Genomic DNA, 12,964 nt, shown 5'->3' on the forward strand with positions numbered 1-12,964 from the left:
CAACGTCATTTATCTGCGCCGGTAGCGCAGGAGGCGGAAGTGACGTAGCCGAGGAGCGCAAATGGGGGGGCCTTGTATCCGCAGACCGTGACTGGCTGCGCGGGCAGGGCGTGGCTGTAGTCGGCAATTGGTGTCAGCCCCTTTTTTCGCCCGCATCTGTATCTTTTCGCTGTAGTTAGAAATCATCGCGTAAATTCTTTTCATCTGAACAGCTAGGAAGGCTTTGGGAGAAGTGACAGGGCCTTTTCCGGCATTTGCCTGCTCCTTTCTATTTTCTGAGCTCGAAACCTGGGCGAAGGTGTTGGAAATGGGAAGAAAGGTGGAAAGGAAGGATGCTGGCTTTCTTAACCTCTTTGAGGAGCCTTCTTGGATGAGCCTAAGCGGCGGCTAACATACCGAACTCAACGGTCTCCGAACCTTGCAACAGTACGTCGTTCTCTTTGTAACACACCTTTGTGTAGCAAGTACTCACTTTGGCATCAGTACATGCCTTGCTAACCTCTGAACCTGATTCTCGTGTGTAATGTAGTAAAGTAAGACTTTCATATGTTCAAGATTTGCCTGAGTAAACGGAGATGTGCAGACATAGGAAAAGGAGTGAGTCTGGTTCTAGACAGAAAGAAACCAGAACAATATTCACCGTGGTGTTTACCCCTGACAGCTCGTTCAGGTCTCAGCGCAAACTCGGGACAGGCTTTCCTTAACCCTGGCTCTATGTAGTAGGTCTGGTTATTCTCTGCCGGGTTGCATTGTATATTTTCTTCAAAATGCTTATCGCTATTTGAAATTATCTGTATTTTTTTTTTAACTTTCTCTCAGAATAGAAAATAAGCATCAGGATGCTGGAATCTTAGGTTTTGTACATTGCTTTTTCCAAGGGGGTAAAACAATAGCTGGCACAACAAATAGAGTGGAATGCATGGTGGTTTGTTTTGAAATCAATCTGAGTAGCTTAACTATGTTACTACACAATAGCTATTTCAAAGGGAAATAAATTAGCATGTTCCTAATTTTGAGAGAATAAACAGTCTTTTATGCTAATTGAGATAACCAGATTAGTGAAATCATAGTGATGAAGTTATCACAAGAATGGTAAACAAAGTTAACTACTATGACAAACGTTAATTGGTAAGAGCATCTCAGTGGCTTAGTTGGTTAAGCGTCCCGCTCTTTTTTTTTTTTTTTTTTTAAGATTTTTTTATTTATTTGACACAGAGACGGCGCGACAGAGCACAAACTAGGGGAGTGGCAGAGGGAGAGGAAGAAGCAGGCTCCCTGCTGAGCAGGGAGCTGGATGGGGCTCCATCCCAGGACACTGGGATCATGACCTGAGCTGAAGGCAGACGCCCAACCTACTGAGCCACGCAGGTGCACCTAAGTGTCCCACTCTCGATTTCAGCTCAGGTCATGATCTCTGGATGGTGGTGGGATGGAGCCCCACGGGAAGCCTTACCCCCCTGCCCCTTACCCCTGTGGTGCAGCACTCTCTCCCCCTCTGCTCAAATAAATACAAATCTTTAAAAATAATAATAATTTCACCACTTACTTGATTCCCTTCCTTCTCTTAAGAAAAAAATTAAGTGGACATTTAAAAATATTGTGCCATAAATATCCATAACCTCAAGATTACCCAAATATCTATTACTGGAAAGTTCCTATCTCTTCCTTGTAAATAGATTTTCACAGAAATCCAACTCTATAATATAAAATACATAAAGGCTTAGCTCTAATTTTATGTAAATATCCATTGACCTTCACTATAATGCTTGCCTGCTTTGGCTTCTTGAAATACTCCCTGGTTTCTTAACTTGGATACTGTATTAATTTTGATAAACCTCCAGAAGCCTTGACTTGCCAAATAAATTTGAAGAATAAAGTAAATCATGCTGGGTTATCTTGTTTAAGCCTCGCGTTGCTCTATCAAATAATAAGGTCTCCATGGACTTGAATTAAAATACTTCTGCAGGGGCGCCTGGGTAGCGCAGTCGTTAAGCGCCTGCCTTCAGCTCAGGGCGTGATCCTGGTGTTCCGGGATCGAGTCCCACATCTGGCTCCTCCGCTGGGAGCCTGCTTCTTCCTCTCCCACTCCCCCTGCTTGTGTTCCCTCTCTCACCGGCTGTCTCTCTGTCACATAAATAAATAAATAAAATCTTAAAAAAAAAAAATACTTCTGCAGCTGTGCTGGTGTTTACACCTATATTGTCATTATATACTTGTCCTGCTGGACAGTCCTCAAAATTTCCCCAAGTGCTGAAAATTGAGGCAACGTCAGTTTTAGAGTTCCTTGGGATAATTTCCTGTGACCCTAAATTCTTTGAGAAATCCCATCCTTACCAAGAGACTTTGCCTTACTGCTCCACTTCAGACACATTCGGCAGCTGCCTGTATGTACTAAATGGGTAAGATTCCAGTATCACGGAGCTTATTTTCTATCAGAGGAGACAGAAAATTTAAACACATAATTTCACATAGTAACATTATTAGGGGTGCCTGGCTGGTTCAGTCAGTAGAGCATGTGACGCTCGATCTTGGGGTTGTGAGTTTGAGCCCCACGTTTGGGGCACAGTTTACTTAAAAATAATATTATTAGTAATAATATTGATCATTTACTAATTACCACACTCTCCGTGTGCATTATCTCATTCATAACACGCAAGTTATAGATGAGGAAAATAAGGCAGAGATCTTGCTTTTAACCACCACAGGTTACTTTTTAAGTCAGTGGGTTTTATCCTTTGGAGGAAAATACAAAGTCTTTCAAAAGATTTGAATGACAACATGTCTTTTGTTTCCTGAAATGTAGGTCAAGAGAGTATGTCCCTAGGTTTTTTTTACGTATGATCAACATGATACTGAGTTTCAAAAAATAAAGTTTCAGAGGATTTGTGATATAAATAGATGACTAAATATAACTGTTAAGTCAGAGAGATGGAAATAGAAGTAGGAAAGGAGTGAAGTGTCATTTGATTATTAGCATACACCACAACACCCGCAGGGTTTTCTATGCACTCTGAAGAAGTTCCTACATCTTTCAGGAACTTGCTTCTGTAATTGAGCCGGCTCTTCCTTGGTTTCACCTTGTCTTTTGCTTTGGGAAAATAGTGATTCTGATCATGAGACAAACTTGGCCATTTATTTGGAAAATTGACTTAGATAATCCATTGCAAAATAAAGTGAGTGGTTCTATCATGAGGTATGCTAAGAACACAAATCTCATTTTGAATGCGTATATTCGTGGGCATATCATGTTGTTTTTTGCATTCAGGACTGGGGGCAGAGGGAGCTTGCCCACCTAAACACTTCAAAAAGAAAACAGCTTACGTGCAGATAAAAGGGAGACTACCTGGCCACGGCCAAGAGTGTCAGTGCTCACTGTACAGGCATGGTCAGAAGTGGTGTGGGTCTGCACACAGTTTGTATGTAGAGACAAACATCTGCATAAGAAAGTGAAATGTGAAGTTGATATGGTGTCTGCCCAGGCTGCTAATCCTCCTCTCCATTTTTGAGCTGTTGAGTGATTTTCCCAACACCACTCAGCAAGGTGGGCTAGAACATGGAATCAAACACAGGTCCTCTGACTCCAAATCTATAGGTGTGTGAGCATCGGGTGCACGGGGGAGAGGCAGAGATAGGTTGTTCTGATGGGTTTTCTCCCCACATTATTCTGTGAAGTAACTGTTTCTTAAGCACAATTATGTGAAATAACTATATATTAACTCCACTTGCATTCAATAGGTTCACTCTTTGCCACTTACATCCAGGAATAAAAAGTATGACTTTCCAATGACGACCATATTCCTGGGTCCTAGCTCTCTTATCCATCTTAGCTTCTCCAATAATAACCCCTTCTGCAATTCACTTCATAAGTTGGGAAGGAAGTATTATATGTAAATTTATATTTATATATATGAATTTTATATATATAACCATGTGCCCCTGGCTCCTTTCCTCAGAGGTTAGTCATCAGGGAATTACAGGTATTACATTTGGGAAAATCAAGTTACTAAATACTCCTGGGGACAAAGGAGACTGAAGTGTTTGATAACCTTTATCCTTGAGAAAAATAAGCTGGAGACTCAGAGGAAGTAGATTCGGTGCTTTTGGGGAGGGCAGCATTTGTGAAGAGAGTAAATTTCTTCCACAAAGCCACAGGTGGGGGCACCAAAAGAAATTCTCGTGGGTTTTTAAAAATTTAACTTTTTATTGAAGTTTAATACACAGAAGAAAGCACAAATCTTGAGGGCGCACCTCTAAAGATTTTAAGGAACAAAACTGTTACCTGTACACAGCATTACCAGCTTCCCAGAATCTCCCCTTCCAGTCACTACTCTCCCACCCCTCAAGGTAACACAGATCCTGCTTCTAACAACATAGATTGATCTTCCTTGTTTGGGGACTTTATATGCATGAATTATACACTGTGTATTCTTTCATAGTACATATGAAAGAGTCTAGTTTCTTTAACCTCAGTATTATATTTGTGGGATTCATATTGTTGTGTCCATTCTCGCTGCTATATAAGATCCCATTGTATGAATATCCCACAATTTACCCATTTTACTGCTGATTAGGATTTGGGTAGTTTCAGTTTGGGGCTAATACAAATTATCATGGACATGTGTATGTGTTTCCGATGGATATATTCCTATGACTGAAATTAGTGGGTCATACGGTATGCAAACTTCCAGCTTTCGTAGTTACTAGCAGTTTTCCAAAGTAGTTGTACCAATACACACTCCCAATAGCAGTATGTGAAAGTTGTTTCCTCATGACTGCACCAACATTTGCTACTATCTTTTTTTTTAACCTCATGGTAGGTATGGAGCGGCATGGCGTTATAGTTTTAATTTGCATTTCCGTGATGATAAATGAAACTGGATACCTTTTCAAATCTCTATTAGCCATTTGGATATTCTTTTCATATCCTATTCAAGATTAACATGGGGCAACAGGTATGTGTGTATCAGGTCAATGTACTTCACCACTGCCAGCCAGTAGTCAGCTGATGGACACAGCAAGTCTTGCAAAGAACTATCAAAGCATAGGGAGCTGCTTGGGATTGAATTTCTCCTCAGTGAGGCCTGTCGGGGAACCCCATGTGTCCTCACTGACAAGTAGCTAGATTAAGCCACAATGACTTCCAGAAAGGGGACAACAACTTTACCACACTCATGCGTTTGAGAGATCACCTGCTTCCCTTGTTGAGCTCCTGACCGCACCATCCAAAGAGCAAGCACATGGAAGAGAAAGAGGTGTGTGTAAAGTGTGTTGGAACCACAGGTCTTGTATACTCTACCCTAGAGGGGCATGAGTGTTTTTAAATTAAATATGAGATTAGTGTTTTGTTGTTGTTGTTTTTAAGATTTATTTATTTATTTTAAAGAGAGCACAGCGGGGGTGGGGGGGCGGCAGGAGTGTAAAAACTGTCCCCACCCTGTTTCCTGGTTAGGAAGGAGCAGACTTTGGAGAAGGGAAGCCAAAGCATGTTTTGTAACAAGCTGAAAATATGCCCTTGTAGGCTGAAGCCTAAACTGTGTCTGTAAAATGGTAAACAAGCTTGTCTGTGGCTTTGGCTTATTTACAATAAGGAATAAATCAATTAATGCATTTCACATTCTTCTTCGTACCTAAACAGAAAGAGACCATAAAGAGCCAGGAGACTTTTCAAAGAATTGGGGCAAATGGAAGAATTTAATAAACAGAAAGGAACTAAAATGAGGAAATAAAAAATAAGCAGGAAAATATTTTTTAAAAAGCTAAAAACATTTTAGAAAGTGTCAAAAAAATAATTACTAACCACATATGGCTGGGACAAACGAATTGCAATCAGAGGCCAGAGTACAAAAAATAATTATTCATTAACTTGCAGGGAAGCCTCTGCTACATGTTATTTCAGCAACTAAATTGTGCAGTAATGACAATGAATTCTAAACTTAAATCTCTAATAATGTGGCAGAGTCATTCCTGTCCCACACTTGGAAAAAAGAATGAAAAAAAAAATGTTTATGGGAAAAAGTGGTTAAATGGAATCGAGCCTAGTCCTGGATTCTAATGTCTTTGAACGGGCTCCGCAGCAGGCTGCTCACTGACCTAGCTGCTGGATAGTTTTTAGGGTAGCAGAGGAAAAGCTCTGAGGCAGCCCAATATTTTACACCCCTGCTGCTTTTTCTGATAATGGGCTCACACTCATTCCTTTTCCATAAGTAAAGCATCAGACTGTTTACTCATTCCACCCTCTGGCCAAGAAGTACAAGTTCATGATGGAAATCATATTCTAGGCAATGGGTTTTGGCTATTATTTATCAGGATGTGAAATGAGAAAACATGCAACTGACAAAGCTTAGAAACAAAATCAGGAATGAAGAAAAATAAATCTGAAAACTGACTGTTTAACAGTTGCTATTAGAAACAAATTCTGGTACCCCAAAGCTACTGGTTGAGCCCACCCCTGGCTTCCTCCACACCTACTGGCCTGCTCTGCCCACAGGTCGCTGGGCTGCCAAGGGGCTGGCTACGGTGGTCCTGATCTTTCTTGCTAAGAGCATATCTCTTTGCTGGGTTGTTCCTTTCAAGCATATGCATTTGATTGTATAGAACAGTTAGACTAACCATGTTGGAGTTTTATGAATTATTTCTTTTTTTTTTAATTTTTTTTTTGAAGATTTTATTTATTTGACAGAGAGAGAGACAGCCAGCGAGAGAGGGAACACAAGCAGGGGGAGTGGGAGAGGAAGAAGCAGGCTCATAGCGGAGGAGCCTGATGTGGGGCTCGATCCCATAATGCCGGGATCACGCCCTGAGCCGAAGGCAGACGCTTAACCGCTGTGCCACCCAGGCGCCCCTTATGAATTATTTCTAAAATAAAAAACAACAAATTAATTCCAGATTAAACATTTCTATCTAAATCCAGGTCTCCTGACATGGAATTTTTTTTAATGAAATTCTTTTGCAATTTTCTTTGTTCTTTTTTTTTTTTTTTTTTTTTAGTAATCTCTACACCCATATTGGGGGGGGGGTTGTTTCAAACATTCAGTGTATATTTACTGAATCCAATATATGTTCTAGGAACTGGCTTTTAGCAATGAAAAAACAGGAACAGATTCTTGTCCTAATAAAGCTTACACTCTGGCAGGGGAGACAGATGATAAAGTAAATATATGATAATGCTACATGCCATATGATAAGCACTATAAGACTGTAAGCATTGTAGAGAAAAATAAAGCAGCTAAGGAAAAGAAAATGCCAGGGATGGAGTGTGGCACATTTAAATAGGGTGGTCAGGAAAGGTCTGACCAAAAATGGCTAAAATTAACAAGTCAGGAAACGACAGATGTTGGCAAGGATGCAGAGAAGGGGGAACCGTCTTACACTGTTGATGGGAATGCAAGCTGGTGCAACCACTCTGGAAAACAGTATGGAGGTTCCTCAAAAAATTGAATATAGAGCTACCCTACGACCCAAAAATTGCACTACTAGGTATTTACCCCAAAGGTACAGATGCAGTGATCCGAAGGGGCACACGCACCTTTATAGCAGCAGTTTACAGCAGCTATGTCCACAGCAGCCTAACTGGAAAGAGACCAGATGTCCATCCACAGATGGATAATGAAGATGTGGTATGTATATACAATAGAATACTACCCAGCCATCAAAAGAAACCAAAATCTTCCCATTTGCAACGACGTGGATGGGAGTACAGGGTATTATGCTAAGTGAAATAAGTCAGTCAGAGAAAAACAATTATCTGATCTCATTCTTATGTGGAATTTAAGAAACAAACAGAGGATCATAGGGGAAGGGAGGGAAAAATAAAACAATATCAGAGAGGGAGACAGACCATAAGAGGTTCTTCATCATAAGAAACAAACAGGGTTGCTGGAGGGGAGTGGGGTGGGGTGATGGGGTAACTGAGTGATGGACATTAAGGAGAGCATGTAATGTGATGAGCAGTGGGTATTATATAGACTGATAAAATCACTTAAGTCTACCTCTGAAACTAATACACTATATGTTAATTTTGAATTTAAGTTTAAAAAAAGGGGGGGCACCTGGGTGGCTTAGTTGGTTGAGCGTCCAACTCTTGATTTTTGGCTTGGGTCATGATCTCGGGGTTGTGAGATCAAGCCCCACATAGGCCTCCACACTCAGTGGGGAGTGTGCTTCTCCCTCTCCCTCCCCCAAATAAATAATTTTTAAAAAAACAAATTAATTTAAAAAAAGAAAAAGGACTGGTCTGACCAAGATGACATTTGAATGAAGACCTGAAGGATGTAAAGGAATGAGTTAAATGGATATCTAGGGCAACATTCTAAGTAGAAGGGAAACAAGGAGTACTTGTGTGCATGAGCAGACGTGTACTCGGCACATTCAAGGAACAGCAAGGAAACCAGTGTGACTGGAACACAGTGAACAAGGGGAAATGTAGTAGGCGATGAGGACTGAGAGGAGAGTGATCCAGTAGGTACCGGTGGGTTACTGCAGGGGCTTTGAGAGTGGAAACACTGAAGGGCTTTGAGCAGAGGAGACATGTATGATTTAACAGGATCACTGTGATTGCTGCATTGAAAAAAGACATAGGGAAAGGCACTGGACAAAAGCAGAAGGAAGAGAAAAGTGAAAAACTACTATAACAAACGAGGTGAGAGATGAAGACAGTTTGGTCCATGGTGGTGATTGGGGCGAGTGAAGAGAAGTAGACTGATTCTGAATATATTTTGAAGGTACAACTGACACCATTTATTGACGGTTGGTTTGGGAACATTCTGATGACTTCATGCTTCGGACATACAGGATTAGCATTTATGATTTAATGTGTTTTCTAAGAATCAAAAGGCAGAAATATATGTATTCTCAACATTAGTATAAACCCTCTTACATTACTAGAGAGCTTTAGCATTAACACTACCTGATACATAGAATGATGGATATCAATCATCCTTACTCTGCTGAAGTCATCTAGACAGTATTTTCAGTGGGGGTGCCTGGCTGGCTCAGTCAGTAGAGCATGCAACTATTGATCTCAGGGTTGTAAGTTCAAGGCCTGCTTTGGGTGTAGAGATTACTTAAAAATAATATCTTAAAAAAAAAAAAACAACTTCATTGCTTATTATGTGCAGGATGTGATAATTTGATAACATCACCAAAAACTTAAATAGCACTAAAGTTCACAAAGCACTTTAAATCCATTATTAAGCTCACAAACATTTCAAGAGATAAGTATTACCTGTTTTACAGATATGGAAACTGAGCCCTAAAAACATAAGTGACTTGCCTCAGGTCACCTCCTGGCAGAGCCAGCCTTGAACATGGCCACAGATCCTTTACTCACAGATTAAAGTGCTATTATCACAGCTACACTCTAAAGTGTCATTCTACCATCTCTCAGGTTTCACTTTTGTTTCTTAGTTATAAGATACTTTCTACATATGTATCTTAAACACTAAGCCCATATATTGTGGAGAGATTGGGTTCCCCCCTCAACCCCTAAATTCTTATATTGCAGTCCTAACCCCCAGTGTGCCTGTATTAGAAGACAGAGCCTTTAGGAGGTAATTAAGGTTAAATTATAGGGGCAAGCCCTAAGCCAATAGGCCAGGCGGGCTTGTAAGAGGAAGAGAAAGAGATCTTTCTCCTTCTCCACATACACACATCTGAACATACAGTGAGATGGTAGCTATTTATAGGCCAAGAGAAAAGGCCTCAGAATGAAATCTACCTTGCTGGCATCTTGACCTTGGACTTCCCAGCCTCCAGAACTCTGAGAAAATAAATTTTGTTGTTTAAGTCACTCAGTCTATGGTATCTTGCTGTAGTAGCCCAAGTAGACTAATACACCATCATTACGGAAAAGAAAGGTGGTTTAATCTCTAACAGTCTTAATTTGGCCAATTTAACATATACACAAAACCCCAAAGAACTGTTCAATCCCAACTTCATTTTTCAGGCCACGTAATCCAAACCACACAAAGCCCACAAGCCAGTGGAGATTAGAGTCATTGTTTTACTCCATCCGGCTAGCCCCTAAGCGCCATTCGCAGCCATGGAGTCTTACTCCTAGCCCCTGGGGGAGCAACATTGCTAAGGCCAAGTTCACCAGAGACTCTCTTACCTGCCTTCATACCTTCAGTACCTATGTTGTCCAATAAATTAACCACTAGTTATATGTGCAGAATAAGCATGTGATTGATATATGGCTAGTGTGAATTGAGATGTGCTATAAGAATAAAGTATATACTGGATTTCAAAAACAATATTAAAAAAAAGAATATAAAATATATAAATTATAATAACTGCTGAATATTTTGGATACAGTAGGTTAAACATTACAAAAATTTATTTCACGTGTTTCTTTTTACTGTTTTTTTATGTGCTCCTAGAAAATTTAAAATTACATATGTGGCTTGCATTTGTGCTTTGCATTATATTTCTGTTGCTTCTCCACACACACACACACACACACACACACACACAGAGTCTCTTAGTTGTTTTGATATACTTACACTTTCCTCAGAATCTCAACTCCAGCTCTTCTTGGGTCTTGCCTCCAAAGGGTGTTGCCAGTCTTTCTCTGCTCCAACTAGTTCTACTTTTGTTGTGGGCAGATTTTAGAACTTGAATATGCATGAGGCAAAAGGGGAAGACTTTATGGAGTCTAACCCCCACTCCCCCAGATAAATATTTAATGCAATTAGGTCTTTCCTCATTGCACTGATACTTTTTCTCCTTCACTATTTTAGGTAACATTACTTTTAAAACAGCCTTCTAATAATGTAGCCTTTAGAATACAACATTCCAGAAAATGGAAGGGAGTGGCAGGGAAGAAAACTCTATCCTATCATACATAAATGATTTTGATCCTATATTACTCCCTATTTTTCAAAAGAGAAAAGATGTCAAGAGTGATTAAATGCATTACCCAAGGTCATAGATCTGTATGAAGTAGTTACTACTGTATTCTGGGTTCTAACCAGATTCTGTGCTCTTACCATTATATCACAATATCATGTAATTTCCAAAATTCAAACTTCTGACAATTCAACATTTTACAGAACCTGGGTAAGGGAGAAAATGGGAGGTGGTCATTGATACAAACATCAATTATTACTAAACACTACCTGGAAAATAATTACAGTTATTTTCTGTTTGGGATATAGATAAGTGGGAAATTATGTTAACTACTCAAGTTATTCAATAAAGCACTCCACAGAATTGTTCTAAATTACAGATGATGAGGACGATGATGACAGCCAAAATGTTGTATGCCCTTACATGTGAAGCACCGTGCTGACACTCTGTGCTTTAGCTCATTTTATCATCTCACAGAGTCTGGGGTCCTAGTAACCCCATTTGATAGGAGAAACCGATCACAGGGCTAAGAACTGACTGAAACCAAGCCTGTCAGATTTCAGAGCCCTAGACCTGGGCCATGCTCCACTGCCTTCCAGTGATAATGGTCTTATCTCCACTACTTCTAGGTGTCTCACTTGGGATAAAAGAATGAAGTCGCTCCCAATTTCTGGCAAATTCCCTAAAGACGAAAGAATTGTAATTCTGGGCCTCATTCTCTGCATATTACAGATAAATTTAGTTTCGAGCATTTCTTAGACTATTTTTGCATCCTTCTTATGCACTCATTTGGGATAGTTCAGAAAGAGCATGTTTTAGAGAGGACTTTTAATCATTTACTGATTTTGAAGATGTACTTCGGGAGAGAGCTCTCACAATTCCAGAAGCTGATGTGATGTTTGCCAAGTAATAGCAATTTTGCTTTGTCCCTTCCATAAGCCTTTATATCCCTGGAAAAATCCAACTGCCAACGTAAGGCTTTGTATTTTAAGGCCAGGGCAGGGATTCTCTTAATAGGTCCAGTTTCTTTTTTTGCCCAGAAAGGTGTTGACTTAAAACATGATAACGCAAGTTTTAACACTTCGGCCTGTCAATTCTCACACAAATTCGTCTTTGGGCCCACTCTAACCCAGGAATGGGAATTCTGGGAAAATGTAGTTCTCAGCTTGACCAAGCTGATCATAGAATAATCCAGAGCAGCTCTTCATAAAAGACACACCTAGGGGTGTCTGGGTGGCTCAATCGGTTAAGCATCTGACTCTTAATTTGAGCTCAGGTCATGATCTCAGGACTGTGAGATGGGAGCCCCCCACGTCGGGCTCCGCGCTGGGCATGGAGCCTGCTTAAGAGTCTTTCTCCTTCTTCCCCTCTCCCTCTCTAAAAAAAAACAAGACACACCTGAAGCATAAAGAATAGGAAGACATGTCAGGCAAGAAACTAGGCAAATGAAACTTGTGTATACCTATATTAAAATCAACAATAAAATTTAAAGCAAAAATTATTTTCAAGAGTTAGAGGGTCATTATAGAAAGTGTTCAACTAAAAAATAAACTTCTTAAAGTGCCTACATCTAATAATATAGCCTTAAAATAATACACAAGGCAATTGAGATTACAAGAGAAACTGACAAATCTGTTATCACAGTAACAGACTTTGACATACCTTTCTGAGATTTAATAGTAACAGCAGACAAGGAATAAGAAAGGTATACAAGATGTGAGTAACACTAACAAGTGTAAGACAGAGAATACTGTGAGAGAGAAGGTGCAGGGAGGTATTACTTTAGAGATTGAGGTTTTGCAGGGTAAATGCAACAGAACAATGGGGCAAGTGTTACGGGCACTGCCAAAAGAAAGGTTCATGAGATGTCCGGAGGTAGAGAAAATGGAAATAGAGGCAGGGTTAAGTTCAGAAAAAAGGAAACAATGGGAGCATTTGTGGAATGATGCTTCATCAATAGGTCTTCAATAGATCTTCCGAGTGCTGGGGGCTTTTCACTCTAGCTCAGCTCTAGGCCTCAGCGAGTTCTTTCTCCTGGGTTTGTCTTTCAGTTACTTCAGAGAAGTGGGAAAGTACTAAGCCTTAGGCCACAGGGGCCTGAGGTTCTCCCCCGACTTGA

The sequence above is a fragment of the Ursus americanus genome, chromosome 8 (genome assembly GCF_024610735.1).
Source record: "Ursus americanus isolate L20-20 chromosome 8, mUrsAme1.1.p, whole genome shotgun sequence".
NCBI classification, from domain to species: domain Eukaryota; kingdom Metazoa; phylum Chordata; class Mammalia; order Carnivora; family Ursidae; genus Ursus; species Ursus americanus.